We start from the raw sequence: 22476 nt of genomic DNA on the forward strand, positions 1-22476 counted from the left end.
CTCACACTTCTATTATTTTGAATAGCCTGATTGAGATCTTTTGATCTCTGGTTAGAAATGTAATCGGTTATGAATTCCAAACCAGTTCATTGTTTTATCATCTTTAATGTCCCGTTATACTTTCCGGTAGAAAAATGAGCTGATTTCCAGTATAAAATGTTAAAAAAAAACACTTGAGCAAATTTTGTAAAAGCACTCCTATTATTTTGAACACAGCTGTATTATGTATTTAACTCTGCCTAAGAATTCAATGTGATATGCTTTTTTAATGTGTATTGAATGACACTAATATGAACTAGACTCGATCTTAATACAAATCGAGAATCAACCTATATTACATATGTATGTTTAAAAATGTAAAGTTATTGCAACAAGATTTAATTTGATACCGAAAAAAAGTTTATGTCAGTAAACAAATAGCTGCAAGCTCTGCTATTCGCCTCCCAGCTTCGTCGCAATAATAACAACAACAATTAACAATAACATTGGCCACTCCATACTTCTCAAGTATTTGGAATCAATTCCAAATCACACAGACTACACCATCTCCCAACTGCAATTCGACAGAAACTTCCAAATTTCTATACTTCTTGGTCTTTTTTAATTATATGTGGTTTAAATTCTTCTTAAATAAGCAAATCATTCACTACTGCTTCCTTTATCGAAGCCCTAATTTAAACAGAGTATCAACTTCTCGTGAATTTGATGCTTTGTATGATTCCATCCAAAGAATTGTTTCGTCCTATCCTCGCACTGAAATCGTTGTTACGAGCGATTTCACTGTACACAATTCTTCATGGCTTCAACATTCGACCAGACAACATCCGATGGAGTGTGTGTAGAAATCTTCGCTCAGTTGAACCAAATAACTCAGGTGGTCAACGAGCCTACCCGAATATCGGACGTTGAAGGTCGAGCAGAAAACACTCTTGACTTGTTTCTTACCTCTGACCCTCATAAGTACACTGTTAGTGTTCTGTCTCCTCTAGGCACATCTGACCATCGTGTTATATCAGCAAATTTCTCGTGTCAAAACTCTCCAGTTAAAGAAAGCGATCCAAAGAGAACCGTTTTCCAATACGAGAAAGGGAACTGGGACGGTCGCAATAATTACTTCATGATCTTTAACTGGTCACTATGCTTCCTCGATAGTGACGTTGACGCCAGCGCTGATATGATCACAAGTTTTATTCTCCTGGGAATAGAAACTTTTATCCCGAACAGGGTTAAAAGCATCAGACCAAAGGAAAACGCACGGTTTGATGCGATCTGTAAAGAGGTTATTTGGGCCAAAGAGTTAAGTTTCAGTTGCTATAAAACCTACCGTACTGAGCAAAGCCGGAAAAAGATCAAACAATCCAGGAAGGCAACACCCATATTGGCCGAATCAAATTTTTGCATGATCAGAAATTAAGACAAAAAATACTGCAATGTTCCAAAGGCAGTACAAAATTTTGGTCATTTGTAAATATATGAGGAATTCATCCTCTTCATCGGTTCCTACGCTCGTTGTCAATTACACTCTGCGTTAGCTTTTTCATCTGTCCTACTCCTCAGTTCTTGTTCCGATCGGATGGAAAACGGCATTTGTCCAACCGATTCCCATAAAGGCGAATCTTCCTCACCGTCTAATTACCGACCTTATGTCCCTTCTTTCCAAGGTCATGGAAACGCTGATTAATTGTCAGCTCAAGAAATATCTTGAAGATCGAAAGCTTCTTAATGGCCATCAGTACGGCTTTCGAAGCAATAGGTCCACTGGTGATCTCATGGTTCATCTCCCCGAACAGTGGAACAATACTTTACATAGTTTTGGAGAAAGTAAGATTATTGCACTTGATATTTCAAAAGCATTTGATAGGGTTTGGCATCAGGCTCTCTTATCGAAAATGCGTGCTTTCGGTTTGCATGAATCCCTGCTTCATTGGATCGTTCAATACAAGTAGTATTGGATGGATTCAAGGTGTTTGGGTTTCCTTAAGCTATGCAAGAAATATTTCACCCCTTCTGATCTGGCTCTTATCTACAAGACTTATATACGTCCAAAGCTTGAATATAACTCGCATCTCTGGGCTGGTGCTCCTGCAACTTACTTAAGCCTCTTGGACAGTATTGACCGTGGAGCATTTAAATTGATAGATGATAATATCATCATAAGTTCATTTACTTCGCTTGAACATCGTCGTAAGGTCTCTTGTTTCACCCTCTTTTACCGTTATTATAACGGCGTATGCTCTAGTGAAATAGCCAGTTGCATTCCTCCCCTTAAACAGTTCAACCGTAATACTCGCGCTTCTAGGAATGCTCATCAGTATACCCTGGAGCCCAATACAGAGATTCGTTCTTTAGCCGTACTACGCGAATGTGGAATGCTTTACCACACTCTGTCTTTCATAGTCATTGCAATATTCAAGAATTTAAAACTAATGTGCACCGACATCTAAGACATTAAGTCTCTTATTTCGACTTCAAAATCATTGTAGCGTGTTCCAGGGGAACTTTTGGCGATAAAGGAAGTTTCGTCCTGGCTTAAAGAAAACGTGATATCAAGATCTGATGTTCGTATTGTCAGTCCCCTACCAAATCTCTGGACCCTGTCTCTACAAACTCAATAGAGACATTCCAGGAAATTGTAAGGCAGTTCAACTCGCCAGGAATGGTACAGTGTACCAAGTTTTGGCTAATGCTGCGATACACGTAAACTATTGCAACTAATGCAAGACGCTATGCAAAAGAAAAAAATGAGGTGAAATAACATCGCCATGTGTTAGGACACAAAAAATATCTGGACTATACTAGATTTAAAGCTTGCTATCTCTAAGCAGATCGGATATAAGCCCAATAATCGGTGTTATAACCGCGCACTGTCTAATAGGAAAGCATGCCCCTCGGCTAGGCGTATTCTCGAATGACTTTTGCAGAAGCTGTATGAATGAGCAAGAGGAGGAAACAATTTTTCACATTTCTAGCTCAAAAACGCAAGAATAACGATCTTAACAATCTCAATTATTTTAACATAATCAGCCTCGCACGTTTTGCAAAGGACTTAAACTTGTTTGTATTGAGTTTAGAGCCTCAAGATTCATGTGGGTATCACAATGGGCCATTAAACTGGTCTAAGTGTAGGTATCCTAATCCATCACGGACAGCCACTTAAGCTCAATCTTATCTAAACACCACTGATTTCTAAAATACATTTTCCAGTTTAAGGCCACCACAAAAAAAGACGCTTTTCAAGAAATACATTATTTTTGAAGTTCTCAATTTTTAAATCAAATGTTTGTTAATATTTTTAAACCAAAATAAAGCTTGAAACTTACCAATTTACATAAATAATCATTAAATTACTTTTTTCCAACACTTCACCGAGACCGACCGCGAAGCGCGATGCAATTAAATTTAATTTTTAAATAATTTAAAGATAATTCACTTTTCTTTTTTCTTAAGAATTAAACTTTAACACAAACTTATTATTATTTAATCACTTTTTCAATGCAAAACAAAAATGAATACATTTATTTAAAATTCTTCTTACAAATCACTAAATTCAAAATTTTTAATTTACCCGCCAATCAACATTACCAAACATGTCCACCGAAATGTCAAAACATTCACACAAGCTCCATGATTTATAAACAGAAATAACCAAAACAAAAACATTGGAATTGATATTTTCTTAAATAAACTTAATCTTTACCACTTCACCTTTTGTTTGATATTAAAACACAATGAATATATTAATTTATTTTAATTTTATAAGCTTTTTATTTAGTTCGAGACGAGACAAAAACGAATTCGAGACACAAACAATTCACGAACTACTACTGCCGAGACGAGTGCAGACGCAGAGCCGACTGCCGATCGATAGCCGATTGACAAAGATGAAAGATAAAGAAGATGAGCAACTTAATGCTCGTGTTCATCATACGTACTCTGTTAGTTGAACTAATACCCTGATTACATAAGAATGGGTTGAGAAATTGAATCGAATCTGAAGTTAGATTAAGATTTCAATTAATATATGCATTTATATGGCTACGCTGGATCGAATGATGAATAATTGGAAGATTAACTTATTACTATAATAATATTTTATAATTTAACAAAAGAATGCAAAAGAATAAAACATGAACAAAGTGCAAATCATTTCGTACTAGTTTTCAACCAAAGAAACTATTTAAAAAGAGCAGGTTAGGTACTTATATTTTAAGATTGAAACATTTACCTGTCAGATAATAAGTTTATTCTTAACAATTTGCCATTTTATTTCTTAATAAAACCTGATTATTTTGTTTAACAATCCTTAGGACGTCTTTTTTTAAACTATTTAATATTCAATTTGAGTTTTGAAAAAGAAAAATTATGTATTTTAAAAAATCAAAAAAAAAATATATATATTTTGAAGAAAATGTATGAGTTTGTTCATAACAAAAAATATTTTAATAGGTTCATTAGTTCCTTAAACAAATTAAAAACAAAATATCATTTCTATGGGGTTTCCTTTTAGAGCAATATTAATATATATTTTTTTATATTAAAAGAAGTAAAAATATAAAAAAAATCTACCAAAAAAGCGAAAATACGAATTTCGAAGGTGTAAGGGACGTTTGAAATATGCCAACGTAAAAATGTAACTGGGATACGATACCTTTTGTTTTTGTAGTAAGTGTCAAAAAAGTTTTTCATTTTTGGTTGAAATTGACACGAAGGTATCAGTTTTCGAACGTAAAATATTCGAGTGAAATACTTTTTTTCTCAGTTCCGAAGTCGAAATTTTAATTAAACATGATAGAAAGCGGGAACCATTGGGTGGATTGAGTTCAAATTTGGAAATTAAGGTTTTAAGCAGATTCGCATTAGGGATTATTATTAATTTAACATAGAAAGGTTTGAAATGTGTCCGATTTGTCATATTAAATAATTTAACATTTCTCGACGTTTTAAGGTCCCTAGAGTCGAAATAAAAGATTTTTAGAAAGATGTACGTGCGGCGTTTTTTTCGTTGTACATATCTGAGAAGAGATATCGACTTCAAATAAATTTTGTTATACAGATAATAATGCAGAAAGATGCAGAAGGGGCTCTCAAGAAAGAAAAACATTTTTGTTATCCCTAAATATTTCACGAACTTATTGCGTTAGAGACTTGAATTAAATTTTATATTATTTATTGGAAAAATTCAATTAAAAAAATTTGTCACCTCGAAAATTTTACGAGTAAAAAATGATTTCATCTCCAAAACAAATTTTGTTCTGCGAAAAATAAAATTTTTACTTTAAGTGAGAATTTTATATGCTTTACTCAACTCTGAATTTTCATCCCCATTTTCCGCTAGATCCGCTAGATGGTAGAGCAGTCGAAAAAAGTGTGTCAAAAGCGAACCGACAGATTTTTATTAAATCTGTTGTTTTAACTTGGGTCTTCAATATAAAAACATATATTTTCGTATTGCTTTGCAAAAGAAGGATACCTTTCATAGAACCGTTTTTTTTTTGCTTTTAATTTTCTCAAGAATTAAAGAACAGATTTCAATTATTTATTTTCTGCACAAGCTCTTTTACTGTCTTAATAATGTTTGATTATTTGAAATGTCATTTTGTTTGATTTTTGAAACAAATATTCAATTTTGTTTTCGAAATTTAATATTTTGGAAACGGGTTATCAATTTTTTACGAAGATCAAATCAAAAAACGTTATTTGAAAGCTCTACATAACTGCATACTAAAAAAATATTTAATTAAAAAAATTTTAAGATTTTCAAATTAAAGTTTTGAAAAATTAAGGTTTCTTTGAGAAATTGCAAATCTATTTTTGAAAACAAATTTTTCAGGTAAATTTTTAATTCTTAAAATACAGGAAATATTTATTTGTATTACAAGTGAGAACATTTAAAGGGTTTTTATACTTTTAATACGTCAATGAAACTGTATAAGCATTCGAAAAATTGTGGGAAACGTCAAAGCTAGGTAATGGATTGCACATTCGCTTAGTACGGCTGCAGAATGAATCTATGTAGTTCATAGTGCAGTTAAAGTTCGGTTTAAGGGTAAACTGATAGGCATTCCTCAAAGCACGAGTATTACCTTTTAAAGGGACTAAAACTATAAAAGAGGACGAACGTAACTGGATTTTTCAGGTCATTTTAAAAAAATAAAAAATAAAAACGGGTGAGGCAAGAAAATGTATGACAGAGCTTGAGTGGCTTAATTGATTTAATGATGTTATTATCACCAATTATCGTTCAAGACTTTCTTTGAACAAAGCAAAATTTTGGATTACGTCCGTACGTCCGTGCGTTCGTGACGTTTTTTCGTTGTCTATAGTTCAAGAACCAGAAGAGATATCGACCCCGAATAAATTTTGTTATAGAGATAATAAGACTGACAGATGCAGAAAGGGCTCTCAAGGATATTGCGTGGGTAGTTTTTTTACCATAGCAGTTTAAAAAAAGGTGAAAACTTTAGTTAACCCTAAATATCCTACGAACCAAAAACGTTAGAGCTTTGAATTGAATTTTATATAATAGACTTTAACGTGATACTAAACAATTATATTTTAAATAAATCCAAATAACGGTTTTTTTATAAATCATAAAGCTGAAAAAAAATGTGTCACCTCGAAAATTTTACGCATACAAAATGATTTTATCTTCAAAACAATTTTGTGCAACGAAAAACAACGTTTTTGACATTTGGTCAATTGTTTAGAAAAATCAAATTGACATTTTTTTTTTTTTAATTAAAACCTAAACAAAATTCTAAAAATTGATTTTCGACTCAAATATCTTTTCAAAACTTTGACATATTGGCTTTGAACTACTTTTATCTTTAAAAAAGTATTGTTGTCAACATTCAGTTAAATTTTTATAAAAATCAAGTTGACAGTTTTTTACAAAAAGTGAAAACCTAACAAAAAAACAATACTAAAACTTGGTAAAAATTTACTTTCGCCTCAAATAGCTTTTCAAAAACTAAAAATATTGTCTTCAATATTTGTAAAATAATCACAGAAAATATTGTTTTCCATATTCAGTAGTTTTTTATAAAAATTCAACAGTCCGTTTTTTTCAGACAAAAATAAAATCTACAAAAAATAGTACGCAAATTTGGTAAAAACTGAATTTCGGTTTTTGATATCTCTCAAATTAATTTCATTCATCCAATTCGTAAAAATGAAAAAAAATGCTACTTAAATTGGTAAACATTTGTTTTCGACTAAACTATTTCTTTATATGAAAAATATTGTTGGTAATTTTAAAATGTTTAAGAATAATTTAACTAATAACTTTTTTAACCCAAAAAAAAATCCTCTTTTGTAAGTTTTATTTTAAGATCGAAAACAATAGAAGACTTCAACAACAACAGCAAAATTGTTGGTCAAAAATTGAAAACTCGAATTTTCTCAAAAACCAACCGATAGATTTTTATTAAATTTTCCTGTGTTTCTTTAAAAAAAATATTACAATTTTTATGTTTAAAATTCGATATGTCGAAAAGTCGTCAAAATTTTTTTACGAAATATAAAATGTATATCAATATATTCTAAGTAACTGCATACTAAAAATATTTTTAAACAAAAATAGATACAAATTATTTTAAACAAACTATTTTCAAAAAAAAATTGTGAAAAAATAAGGTTTCTTTGAGAAATCCAATATCATTAAAATTTTTGAAAACAAACTTACTTTGCAGCTATAGTATTTTTATATCGAAAGAAGCCAAGTTAAGAAAAAAAGTTTTAAGATTAATAAAAATCGATACTTAATATTGAAACAGTTCGAATTTTAGATTTCTAACCACAAAACGCCTAACACAAATCTGCTCAAGACTATAATTTAAAAGCATGAACTCAATCGAACCAATGGTTAAGGCTGAAGGGTCAAGGACAGACAGACGGAACGAGTCGCAGGACCCACATTTTTTCTTTCTTCGTCGTCGTCATGTCATGTTTGATTAAAAATTCGATTTCGAAATATTTTTGAATACAATACTTGACTATTAGTCTTAGATAATAAAATGCACGACTGGATCACACAAATTGGCTAATGTATCCAAAGAGTCTGTTTAGGAACATTTCCTGTATTTTAAGATTTAAAAATATACCTGTCAATAAAGATTGTTTTTAAAAATGTGTCTTATTTTATTTTTCAGAAAAAAACTTAATTTTTTAAATTTATTTCAAAAATCGTTACATAGGTATTATTTAAGAAATATGTTTGGTGTGCAGTAATTTAGAGCTTACATATACGTTAAGGATTGAGCCAGGACAGACAGTCACACCGGAATTGGGGGTCCCGTAATGTCATCAAATCAAATGGGGTGGTGCAACAGTCCGTTGTGAACCAGGGCCTAGTGACTTACAACTCTCACCCATTCCTGTGTGCGAGTACTGTTGTCAGGAATGGAAGGGACCTACGATTAAAGGCCGAATCCGAAGGATTTGTCAATTCCTCGCAAGTGGCAGTACCCGCGAAAATTATTTTTTTTTTAAATTAAGGTGGCACAGGCAGAGATTGAACCCAAGACCCCTTGCATGACAGGCCAACGCACTAAACATCATCCCACAGGTGGACCGGTAATGTCATGTTTGATTAAAATCTCGAGTTCGAAATTGTGTACGAATGTAGAACTTGCCATATAGTTTCCACATGCCGCAAGTAAATATGGCAAATGATTGGTGATTGCAAATCACAATCCCTGGGTGAAGTCAGCTTTGACAAGCAGATCATCACAAACTTTTATTAAGTTCGTCATCATGATCAAAAGATATCGAGAACATGTTACATTTAAATGGCACATCTTTGTAAAAGGAATCAATAATTTGTATTCATTTTATTTAATAAAAAAAAGAAATTGTTAGCCATTGAACCAAATTGAATGATTTCTTCCTTTGTTCATCGCAAAGTCAACTTGTTGCAGAACTTAAAATACCCATTTCTAAACACAACTCGTCCAGACAATGGCCTCACGAGAGGTGTAGCTGCAAGGACAAAAAAGCTACAATTTTAGGAGCCAAATCATGGAAAGAACAACACGCAGCAGTGGCATAAGGATGAACAGCATTGCCGTTTCTGGCTAAAGACCAAAATGTTCATCATCCTGGCGGCATCAGCGAACTCTGGTCATTGGAAAATGGCTGGGAGTTGAGAAGAGATATGAAGTCGGAAAAATTAGCTGTTGCTATAGCACTTCTACTTCACCACCACCGACCGTCCGCAACAGAAACGCTCATTGGAAAAGCTGTTTCCGGTGATGAATGAGCTGAAGCTAGAGTTGGCTCCTTGTTTGCTCGTGTGCTAGGAAATTAAAGACATATTTCAGCTGCACAAGAAACGCCATGCCACTTCACTACATTATACATGTCCACCGAAAACAGTAATAGAAGCACAACCGTAGTATCTTAATCCCGAACATTTGCCATCTTAGCCCCAAAACAACAAAGTGACCTTCGTGAATACATCTCACTATAGCCGCATCATACCAATGGCTGGACAAAGAACGGAGGAGCATATTATGCTCTAAAGATTTCTTTACGGATGAAGACACCGACATCCTCGCCTGGGCAAACGATGATTCTTTCTCCCTAAAAAGGCCAAAAGGCTAAGGAATTGTGTGTTGATCCGGTCGAGCGGTGATGGTGACGGCGAAGAGGATGCAGCAAAGAATAAACTGAATGTACCTATAGAAGGTCAGAAACTGTTACGAACAGACGGGTCAGGTATGATTTATGTATATTCCTCTTAAAGGAAGAGGATGACTTGACGCAAGTTATATTACCCTTTCCAGCCATCTTTTCCGAAACATTTAAAAAAGGAGTCAACTGTAGGGTCCTGATATACAATAAGCGAGGGACAACAGAAGGGAAAACGAAGTCCTTCGGATATCTTTACTGATTTACCAAACAAGTCCAAGCCCTATTTGCTAAGTTCCCGACACATTCTCACGAACTTAAAAAGTAGATCAGATTGATTTTTTGTGTAGTCATTAACTTTCAACTAGATTTTGAAACAATTGATTTTTAACTACACGTTTTTTAAAACAAGGTCTAATTAAAGAAATCTTTCTTATGACCTACAATCTGATCCACATGACGAACAATACGAGAGTCTCAAGAATTTGTAATTGCAGTTCCTTGTTTCTGAACTGAATACGAAGTTCTTCTTCGTATTTTCGGATATGATTTCGGAACGATGTGAAAGGGGGTAAGAAAAAATAATCAGTTTCGAAGCACCCAGCCGCATCAGCCAGGCATCTTGAGATGGATTTAGGGGATGAGTGATTTCCAGCTTATAGCTTTCTTTCTTTATTTTGTGTGGAGTGTGTTGTTATTTGTTTCTTCTTCTTATTTTCTTATATAGTCCTGCAATACGTACCAAAAAATACAGTTTTCCTTTTCTATACATCCCTTGGGTTATTCCAATCACGTATAGGTTACTCGCAACGAATTCCCAAGGATTATAGAGCTGATGTTTTTCTTTGATGTTTACAAATTTTATCAGATGGCAAACAAATTTTACTCACTTCTCGTTGGGAATATTAACAAATCGGATATTGTTTGATTGAAACGAGCGACGAAAAATATTGTGTTTGTAATATTATATCAACCAAGAACTTATAAATAATTCATTTATTTATAAAGCAAACACACATATTGTTGCGGCTGCCAGTGTATATTCAGGACACTTGTGTGTATCAATTTAATTTAATAGTGAAATTATTTATTTGATGAATTTTATCAGTGAGTTTGATTACGTTTTTGCGTCAGAACTCGAAAGGAAATATTTCAAAAACATAGAAGTTGGTTTTTTAAAATTTTACTAACTAATTATTTTGTTATTAAATTATTGTTAACATTTGATTTGAGAAACAAAATTGTTCCTAAGTATGTACAAAAATGAAACTTCAAAAAGAAAGAATCAAAGATGAGCGAGAAAAATATAACTTGCATTGTTAAAAATTTCACAAATATATTTCTCATTTCAAGTAAGCCATTTCAGGTTAGGTTAGGTTAAAGTGGCTGCGGATTCAAAATCCGCACACTTAGGCCAAAAGGAAAAGCCCATTGTGGTACCACATGAATCTAGAGAATTACTTCTTAGTAATAGAAATTATAAGCTTTTTATGAAGCGAAGAAGATTTTTGATATCCTTTTTAGTTCATTGGGATTATCAAAAGAGTAGTCTCCCAGAGGAAGTTTGCTTCTTAGTGAAAGAGCAGGGCCAGTGCAGATAAGGTGAGAGATTGTTTCCTCTTCTTCCTTGCTCATACAGCTTCTGCAGAAATCATTTGAGCCTACAGTGGAATTGTATTGCGTATCTCCTTATAAGACAGCGTACCGTAAGAACACTAATTAGGGAGCTAATATGAAGTCTGCTTTGAGATAACAAGTCTTTAGAAAGCTTTAGGTCCAGTGAAGGCCATATGAGTTTTGTGGCTGCGCATGTTGGTAAATTGTGCGACCTAGAGATTGTTATCGCAAAAGCTGTTTCTCCCTTTCAGATGTATAATAGGATTTTTAGCGAGTTCATCAGCTCTAAAATTTTCTGTGATGTCTCTGTGGCCCGGCACCCAACAGAGGTGAATGTTAAATTGCTGCTCCATCTCCATAAGTCGAAGGCCGTTTGAGATTTGGTTGAGACACCGTCAAAAGATTTAATACCAGCCTGACTGTCAGAGAAGATTCCGATATCAGAAGTTGATATCACGTTTTCTTTTAGTCAGGAGAGAACCCCTTTGATCGCTAAAATTTCCACTTGGAAGGCGCTACAATAAGGAGGCGGAATGTGTTGCTTAGATTAAGTTTTTCTGAGTACACACCACTACCAACTCCCTCATTTGTCTTGGATCCATCTGTATAAAAATGGATGCTTTTGTCATTCAGGAGTTTTTTGTCTTCCCATTCATCTCTGGATTTAATGGATACCTGGAAGTTTTTTCCAAATAGGGGTTTAGGAATAGTGTAGTCTATGTACTTTGGTATAGAACCACAGAGGTTCAAAATGATGGAGTTCCCCACATTGTTGTTGGTCTATTGAGATGAAGCGTTGAGTCTTATCGCTGTACTCGCTGCCACTTGTTTACTGAAGATGTGGGGGGTGTCAGATGGAGGAGAAAGTCTAACGCTGCTTTGGGTGTGGTTCTCAATGCCCCGCTTATGCAGAGACATGCAGTGCGTTGGACTCTGCTGAGTTTGTCGTAGTATGTGACTTTCTGAAGTGCAGTCCACCAACCCCATACATAAGTATTGGTATAGCTAATAGGTTATACGAGGTCCCCATTTGCTTCCTTGCTTTCTTGCAAAGGAAAAGAGCAACTGTAGCTTTTTTAACTCTTTCCTGAATTTTAGGTTTCCAACTTAATTTTTTGTCCAATATCAGACCAAGATATTTGACTTCATTGGTAAAAATTAGTGGTACAGCTTTTATTGAAGATTGTACAATTACTGGGAACTTGTATTTCCGTGTAAAAAGGACGAGGTCTGTTTTTTGAGGATTAATACTAAGTCCGCAGTGATCAGCCCATTTAGTGAGCATTTTGAGTGCGTTTTGGAGGAGGTCTCTCAGTGTATTAGGATGTTCTCCTCTGTAACCTTCCCTCTCAAGGGATAATAGCATTTCGTTGACAACTATGTTCCACAGGAACCGACAGACCTTTTCGTACAAAAATTAACCATCTTAGAGTTGATGATCCTGTTTTTGAGCAAGCCATTTCAGGAGTTTTGAAAAATATACTATCAACAACAGAAGTATTATCTTTTTTCTGTTAAGATTTTCTAAACTTTAAGTTTTTATTCTCTTTGATACAACTCACTAAAAAATAACCCCAGCAAAGAAACCTCAAATTGGGGCATTATGAAATGAATCATTGAATACCCAAATTCGAAAGACATAAAATAAGACCCTACAAAAAAATTAATTTATTTAAATAACTCCCCTTAATTTAAGAATTGTCCTAACATTTTATTTATTTTCCAAAGCAGCTCAGTGGGAAGAGGGGCAAAAGTTCCCGCGAATTTCGACCGTTAGTACTAGAAAAACGAAGAACTTTTGAAAATTTGCCTCTTTGTACCCTACAATAGTGAAATAAGGCCAATTTATAAAACTTGATCATATAGCACTTTGACAAATTGAAATAACGGCACATTATTTTGAGAAACGAGACCAACTTATTTTACTGAAAGAAAAGACGTCAAACTTTACGGTGAATAAAAAAGTAAGGTATGTGTGACAAACTCTTTTATTGGGAAAACTATACGATTTGGGATAGGAGCGATGTTGAAAACTAAACAAAAGCAATTTAATCTTATTTCACCTTGTTTTAGTGAAATAAGGCCAACTCTTAAAATTAGCCTTATTGCAGCCTTCAAATTTGGGGGTTATATTTTATAGTTGAATTTAAGGAGTTATTTCATCCTAATTAAAGTTATCCAAATTAAAAATTAAATCAGTCTCCCAAAATAGTATGAAAAAAATCTCAGAAGTTCCATGTATTCCCACACAATTTTTTTTGGGGCAAATTTGAGAAAGCACTTTTCATGACAAGAATTACTCTTGGAGAATTTGTCAATTCCTCGCAAGAGGCAGTTCCCGTGAAAAAACTTTATGTGGCATAGGCAGGGATCGGACCCAAGACCTCACGCATGACAGTCCAATGCACCAACCATCATGCCACGGGTACAACTCTACTACTTAAAACCCTATTGTTTTTAAATTGGTGCGGGTAGACTCTATCGCCCCGTGGCGTATATTTTCTTTTGGTGACATATTACATCTGTCAAATTTTTTGTTTATTGTTCATTCATTGTTCGAATTATCAAGTCAAGTTACACGATTGAACAGCACGTTCAAATGGTTAAACTCTACTATCAAAATAAGTATTCATTAATGCAAACATTACGCGTATTTTACCGTAGACGTGGTGGCCCTTCACAGTCGACTCTTCAACGTTTGGTCGCCAAATTTGAGACGACGGTTCAGTAAACAATCAACCAACACTCGTATATTCAAATAATGCAAGATCGGTCGTTAACATTATCGCAGTGCTTGAAAGTATACAGTAGAACACTAGGCAGTCTATTTCTCGCCGTGCACAAGAAATCGGCCCTTCGCAGACTTTAACTTGTCGAATTTTGGACTTGGGCCTGCACCCGTACAAAATCCAACTGACCCAGTAGCACAAAGTTCATGATCATAGACAACGACACGACGGGCTTCGAATCGTTTGGAAGAGAACCACAATTTAGGCCGAAAAACCATCTTAAGTGACGGGGCTCATTTTTGGATGAATGGCTGTGTTATACGGGATGATACAAACCCACGCGAGGTTCACTAGGATTTTGGGCTGGCGGCGTAATTGGCCCGTACTTTTTTAAAAACGAAGCACGTTAGTGAGGCGGTCACCGTCAACACCGATGATATAATACGCTACATAACGATGATAACTAATTTTGTATGGCCCAAATATCCCCTTCTAGCAGGACGGCGCGGCGCTACGTTCCACACAGCAAACGCCACGACATCTACACACAACATCTACACGCCCTTATTGAAAAACCCCATATTTCAGAAATCTTACCAAAAATCAACAATGTTTTCAACACAATTCTGTTTGAAGTCAATTCTTCTAAATGTTTTCAAGATACGAGTATTTTAATGGAAAATCTTATTCTAAAAAATAATTAGTTTCCATTAATGGGACTTTTACACAAAGATAAATGTCAACATTTTCAATCTGTCAAATAGGACCGATTACAAAAACTTGCAATGGAAATTTTAAAAGACCGCTTTAAATTAAAGTATGTACCGAAATTATTTTAAATTTACAACTTCTATACATTATTGAAACCACAGTCTAAATATTTCAGCGCAAGGAGTCAAAGTTGACATTTCACCTTTATTGTGAAGATGAACTACTATTAACTGATAAACGTGTGATAGAAATATATCAATTGAAGGAAAGTAAATTGATAAAATATTATGCCATTGTGAGTATTCCCAATTTATTTTTATATTGTGAATGTAATGGCTGAATCACAAACACGCTTCAGCTTCTGCTTGGTCTGCGTTACGGTGGGTCTGCTTCGAGGTTGCTTTGAATGACATTTCTATTATTTCATCCCTCCAAAGAGCAAATATTTTGTTTGTTGACATTTTTGTACAGCTGTTGACCTGTCAGACAAAACAAATGTTCAGATAATAGAACTAGAGCTTCCGTTTGGAGTCACATTACGTTCTTTTCCTTTGGATTGTCAAACGAAACGTGAGGTCGAAGCTCCATTGTGATAGCATGCATTGCATTCCTATAGCTGAAGTCGTAAACGTCAGGTGAAGCCGAGGCTGAAGCGTGTTTGAGATTCAACCATGAATCTCATAGATGTTTGTTATATTTCACTTGAGGAAGAGGCAAGTGAAAAATTTAGCTTAAAATAATTCTGTTTTTAGAGAAATAGCTAAATGGACTGTAAACTTATAAGATTAAAAGAAAATTTGACAGCTTAACTCATTCAATATTGATAAACAAATATTGATAATTTTTCAACAATATTTGTTATTGACATTAAAAATGCTATTTAATAAAATTGGTTAAAATATCAAACATTAGCTGAATTTCACTCTCTTACGCTTTTAAGCTCAAAAATGACCTTAAAAAATACGATTTACATTGAACTTTTTAAAACAAACGGACATTGTACATATATATAGAGCTCGTCCTCGCTTCCTTAAAAAAATGTTTCCAACCAATATCTTTAGGTTGACCTCGCAGTTAATCACAAGTCAACCTTGTGAGCCTTTGAGCCTACATCGAGTTTATATTGTAATTTTTACTTTTGAAACATTAATCCAAAAACGTGTTTTACCCGCACATCAGGATTCAGGATCAGGTAGTAAGCGCCATTGTACACATTCATTTTGTATTATATCGCAACATACCTCTGCAGCAACACAATCTTTTATATATATTATATCCACAATGAAAAATGTTAAGCTTATTATTAGCGGTTATTTATAACGTTGGAAGGGTATACGCTAGGCGAATGAATATCTTTTATTAGCCACGGCAATCATGCGGCGGGACATAACTCAAAAGTGTAATTTCCTGTCAACACGAGATAACTTATTATTAATTTCACTCCTTTCGCACTACCGACCGACCGCTTGCTGAGTTTCGTTGGGCTGGGATGCGCTCTGACGGCACAACCCCACTCTGTACCCCTTTTATAGCCGTAAAGGATTGTATCCTATCCAATGCAAATGACTATACAGCTCTATATTCCCTATAAGAACGGGTAAACCTACCTAACTTTACAAGAGAAAGAAAATTTATGGAGCTTAACAAAACATTTGTTACTCGAGTCTCCAGTCTCCAGACTCGACAATGCTATTCACTTTTTGTATTTCATTCAAAGTTTAATAAGCTCACTGATACCTTACCTTGTTTTGATAGAAATTGAATATTCCTCCAAAACGACCCGGCACCAGGAATAGAGGACCCGAACCTCTTTGTCCTCCTCCTCCTCTGGCAATATCCTTGCTGGTTGACGAAAATATGCAATCGCCCTTTCATCGAGCACGAGCTCTGAGCTGTGAGCTGCGTCTTGTTGTCGGTAAAGTTTCTGGCTTTCCATTCCATCTTATTATTACTTCGTTTTCGTTTAGTTCAAGGAATAAAGGAAAATCATGAAAGGACCTTATCTTGCATTAAATTTCTTTCGAATGAACCTCCAAATAAAATAGCAAATTAATTTTGCTTTCGAAGGAACTTTGTCCTTCTTAAGATATTGTCGTCGAATTTCTGCAAAACAAAGCTCGATTCAGTCTTGTTTCGAGGGTTTTAATTTCGTTAATTGCAACCCCGCCATTTTCAACGTGCTATCGGATGGTGTAGTAAAAGGGTGAGGATGATTTCGGTGAAAGGATTTGTGATCTGGTTTTTCTTAGAATATAGTTCATTAGAGAGAAAACTACAAGGACACTCTTTTTTTAAGGAAGGTAAAACAACACGAATACAGACCGCGGGCATATGCTAAGTGTTTGAGGGTTTTTCAACGTCACCGTCATCGTCGCCGATTGTTGGAGAATCTGCCACCACAGTTCTTCAAAAACACCCAGATTTTATGCGGCTGTAGCAATAAAGATATCCTTGGAAACTTCTCTGAGCCCTGAGAACTAGAGAACGAGACAGCTCAAAGCAAATTGCTGTACTTAATGACGAGATACCAGCAAGCAGCAACCAACATTCATCGTCAAGTCTCTCGTTGAGAAATGCAATGCAGAATGCAGCAGTGGCACCACAATCGGGGGCGATATGAAATGCAAAAGCAATCGGAATAGTAGAATTCCACCGCTGCTGGCTATCCTGTCATCATACTTCAACATCCTGATAAAGGAAAAGAAATCATTCCTACAGCTTCACTCTCATCCACGTGAATCCTGAGCAAAGATTTTTCCCTCTGTGTTGATGTGACTGGATGGAGTGGTCTACCTGAAGGCTAAGATGATGCTGATGATGATGACGAAATGACGTGGGGCAGGGTAAGAATCAGGGATAAAAACAAGTACTAATTCAAGTCACTTTGTTGCAAAGCATTTCACAGAGCCAACATTTTCTGCGGTGGCATCACAAAATCGCCCCTCTTTGCATTCCTGTGCAATGTTGGATGATGATGCGGTGGTGGTGGCGTCGGCGGTTGCGACGGTGGTTGCTTTCGGTGGTGACGCTGATTTTAGAAGTTGGGTTTTTGTTTGGAGGGTTAGTTTGTTGATTCGTTGGGTGGTGACGGACTCAGTGGCATCAGTGGCACTGATGGCAGCTACTTGAGCAAGTGCGGCACAGAAATACACCTTCCGGCGCGGTGGCGGGAGGTATGTTTTATATTTCAGCACTCGAGCACGTCCGAAAATTTTTATTTTGTATTTAAATTTTTTATGATAATAATTAAAAAGTGAATCCTTGTCCGATTTGATGATACGAGAAATCTGTTCTGTAGAGAGGCTGATCCTTAATATGTTCTTCAAAAACGAAAAAAGATACTTTTCAGCGATGGTACTTTAGACATTTTGTGCGCTGCGGGCTGGTAATGCTCATTAATTTGAAAAAATATATAAATAATTTCTCCAATTAGCAGAAGGACGTGTATTAAGGGAAACACTTGTCCTGGTTTGAGATTTTCGAGTGTTGAATAGAACAAAATTGACATGAACCGAAATGGAGTTTTGTTGTTATGCTGATTATGCTTCAAGACAGAAAAAATGTTATATTGTGAGAAGAATGGGATTTGAGGAGGGTTGCCGCTAGTTTTAATATAATTGGAGTTTTTGTTAACCAAAAAAAGAATAATAATTTACTACAAAATTTAATGATACGAAGATGAAACAATTAAATTTATTTCTGATGTAAAATGGGAGTTTCCAAAAACACCAATGAAAAAATTGTGAGGCTTTGATTGTTCTTCTCTTTTATAAAGCAATTTTTCTTTTCATTAAGAACCATTAGCAATAATGATCCAGTAAAATAGGTCGGAAAAGGGAAGCCAAATTCTAAAGAAGATAAAGTACCTAATTAGGAAAATTGGTAATACCTTCGTTCTAAGGCTTCTAAGAGTTTCAAATAATTTCGTTGTTGTAAGTTATGCAAAATCAAAGGTCAAAAATAAATCTTTTACTTCCGTTTCTATAACACCAGCATATCAAAACTTTTTTTCAAAATTGTCAAGCCATCTATTTGCGTCACATTTTACTCAAACTTTTTCCTAAGAGCCACACCTTTTCAGAGACAGTCAAAATTAAAGCTTACTTAAGTTAGGTGGCGCAACAGTGAGGAACCAGGGCCTAGCGACTTATAATTCTCAACCATTCCTATGTGCGACTAATGTTGTCATAGATGGAAGGGACCTACAGTTTATATGCCGAATCCAAACGGCTAATTTGAGAAAGCACTTTTTCATGACACGGATTACTCTTGGAGGATTTTTTAAGCATAGCTACTTTCTCTTTATCTAATAAAATTAATAAGGCGGTGCAACATTATATAGAACCAGGCCCTAGTGACTTAAAATATTCAAATATCACTGAATTCGAGTGATGTCATTGATGAAGGGGACCTACATTTTGTTTGCCAAATCCGAAGAGCTAATTTAAGAAAGTATTTCTCATGACAAGAACTAATCTTCAAGGATCAGTAATAGTGAAAAAAAAACGTTTAAGGTGGCTTTTTGGATTGCACCAAAGATGTTTGGGGCAACAGTAACTATCATATGATATCTACCGGGATATTTTCCAAATAAAAAAAGGGTTCGAGAAAATTTAAAATCTAAGCCTTGGTGCTCCAAACCTGAGTAAGTAGGCACAAGACTGAGTTGGTTGGTTCTAAGAAGGGGCTAGTTTCAGCTGTCATTGGTTCTACCATTGAAACCAATCATTGGAGTTTATTTGACAGGTCGGTAATATCTATCATCAAAACACTAAATCAAACAAAATTTCCTGATTAAGAAATAAGCATTTGATGTTCGGGTTGAGAATGGGAGAATACAAAGAAAATAGGACTCTTTCAGTAGAACGATTTTATTTCTAATTTTAAGTTAAGAAATCAGCTGATCATTGAAAAATAGAATGTCTAAACAAAATGTTCAATGATAAAAACCAAAGATAGCTTTAACTTGCACCGTAGCATCGTAACTAGTTGCAATTGAAACTATTTGGTATCTCAGACATTTTTCAAAACTTGGTTAATTCACAAGCCTCCTCCATATTCTTTAAAAAAGAAGAATTGGGAGCTAAAAATAAATAAATTAGTTGGCGAAACAGTCCATGAAGAACCAGGGCCTAGTGACTTACAACTCTTAACCATTCCTGTGTGCGTGTAATGTTGTCAGAGGTGGAAGGGACCAACAGTTTATATGCCGAATCCGAACGGCTTATTAGAGAAAGCACTTTTTCATGACAAGATTTACTCTTGGAGGATTTTTCAATTCCTCGCAAGAGGCAGTACCCGTGAAGCTACATATATCAAAATCCAATAAGAAAAACTTCATTTATTAAACAACTTTAAATTGATAACTATACTGTTTCTTAACTTACTTCCTTACTTAAGGTGGCGCTACAGTCCTGTGTGAACTAGAACCTCACCCAACAAACTTTTTCCAATTGGACGATCTTCCTCTACTGCACTGTTTCCATGTGTTTTACATGCCCAGCCATCTTAGGCGTTGGACTTCTACCCTTCTGGCTAAGTCTACGTCGCTGTACAGCACGTAGAGCTCGTCGTTCCATCTTCTCCTCCACTCCCCTTCGATGCATACGGGACCGTAGATCACACGAAAAACTTTTCTCTCGAAACGACCCAAGGTGCTTTCATCCGCTATTGTCACAGTGCATGCTTCTACTCCAAATAGCAGGACGGGGATGATAAGGGTGTTCGACACTTTGGTCCTTCGAGAGAGGACTTTTCCACTCAATTGCTTTCTTAGCCCAAAGAAACAGCGGTAAGCAAGAGTTATTCTTCGTTTTCTGCGTTTACAACGGAGCCTAGGTAGACGAAGTCGTTGACTACCTCAAAGTTACGTCTGTCGTTGGTGACGTTTTGACCAAGACGTCGGTGTTGTATATCCTTTCTTGACGACAGCATGTACTTTGTTTTGTCCTCATTAACCGTTAAACCCATTTTTGCTGCCTCTGCCTCAATACTCACAAAAGCCCCATTGACATCACGCTGAGTTCTTCCGATTATGTCAATATCATCAGCATATGCCAGTAATTGGACAGACTTTTGAAAGATAGTGCCTCTAGTGTTGACGTGTGAGCTCTGCACTATTCTTTCAAGCACGATGTTAAAAAAATCACATGACAGCGCATCATCACCTTGTATAAAACCTTTTTTGACATCGAAAGGTTCTGTTAAGTTGTTTCCAACCTTTATGGAGCAGCGTGAATTCTCCATGGTCATCCTACACAAACGGACGAGTTTGACAGAAATGCCAAAACTAGCCATGGCTCTATAAAGCTCGTCCCTTTAGATGCTGTCATATGCCTTGAAATCGATGTAAAGATGGTGTGTGTCGATTTTGTGTTCTTGGGTTTTTTCCAGGATCTGCCGTAATGTGAATATTTGATCGACTGTGGACTTTCATGGTCTAAAACCACACTGATAAGGACCTATCAGGTTGTTGACGATGGGCTTTAGACGTTCACATATTACGGCAGAGAAGATTTTGTAGGCGATGTTTAGTAGACTGAATTCTGTATAGTTGGTGTTTAGTTGGTAGTTTAAAGGATCTCCTTTTTTCAGGATCGTACAAACAATACTGAGGTTCCGTTCCACAGTTTCTTAACATCAAAACAAACTAATAATAATAGCTTAATAATAATTATAAATTATGAAAATTCTGAGCAATTGGCTCGTTTAATGTTCAACTTTGATATTTTTCAATTAATAGTTAAAATTTGATATTCCCGATAGGGGTGAAAGTAACCCGTTCATTAAGTCAAACTCTGTTTAATCTCGGACATTGTGTTGAAAACATTTGACTTTTCAGATGCATAGAACAAATACAAAACTCAATTTACTTATATCCAAAAGCTGGCAACCCTATCTTACAATAACGAAGCGATAAGTGTTCATATCATTCTTTCACATATTTTTCAAATTATTTCTAAAACTCAAAACATTATTCACAAAATAAATGTTCTGCTAAAATAAAAAAAAAGGAGCTCAAAGATTTATTGACGCTTTCGTCAACATCACAAACATCGTTCTTGATTAGAATGCTTACAAAAAAAATATCAAAGCTTCATATAAATACCTTCGTTGAAAAATCAATTAAATTTTATGACACCGGGGGATATACAATTTTTTGTTCTGCTGACTTGAGTATACCAACCCTACCCTCGTTAATCAATTCGTCCCCTTACTCAGCTCATAGTCACAATCCTCTATAGTTTAATTTCAATCAAAACAATCTTTCTATATGTATGTTTGTAAGTTCATATACGTAGGTATAGTACATATGTATATGTTTATATAAAAGAGCCCACACATTTTGATGGCAAAAGAATAGGAATGCCAAACAAACAGAATACCCTAAACACATGTCTTTTAATTTGCGTTACTTAATTAAAAAAGCATTTCGTCCTTGATTTAGAAACCCCTGCTGGCGAAGAACTCTCTACGCCCGTCATTTTGGGTATTTGTATGTTTCTGATAGGTCCTTAATTCGACAATGTCCAAACTTTTGTAATCCCACTGCGAGGGTCGGTCGTCGAGGGTTTTTTGGGCAGCTTTCACAACTTTCACAGCATTGAACACGGACTGGACAGTAGTCGGACAGTCAGACATTCAGACAGACGGACATGGATGGTGCCACATTGGTGCTTGTGGAACTCTAGCAATATAAGAAAAAGGATTTTATACTATACAACTCTTGAATTTTGATAAGGGTCACTACAACTGTGAATGTGGAGTTTGAGTTGGAGTTGAAGTGGTC

The sequence above is a fragment of the Eupeodes corollae genome, chromosome 3 (assembly GCF_945859685.1).
Source record: "Eupeodes corollae chromosome 3, idEupCoro1.1, whole genome shotgun sequence".
NCBI lineage: Eukaryota > Metazoa > Arthropoda > Insecta > Diptera > Syrphidae > Eupeodes > Eupeodes corollae.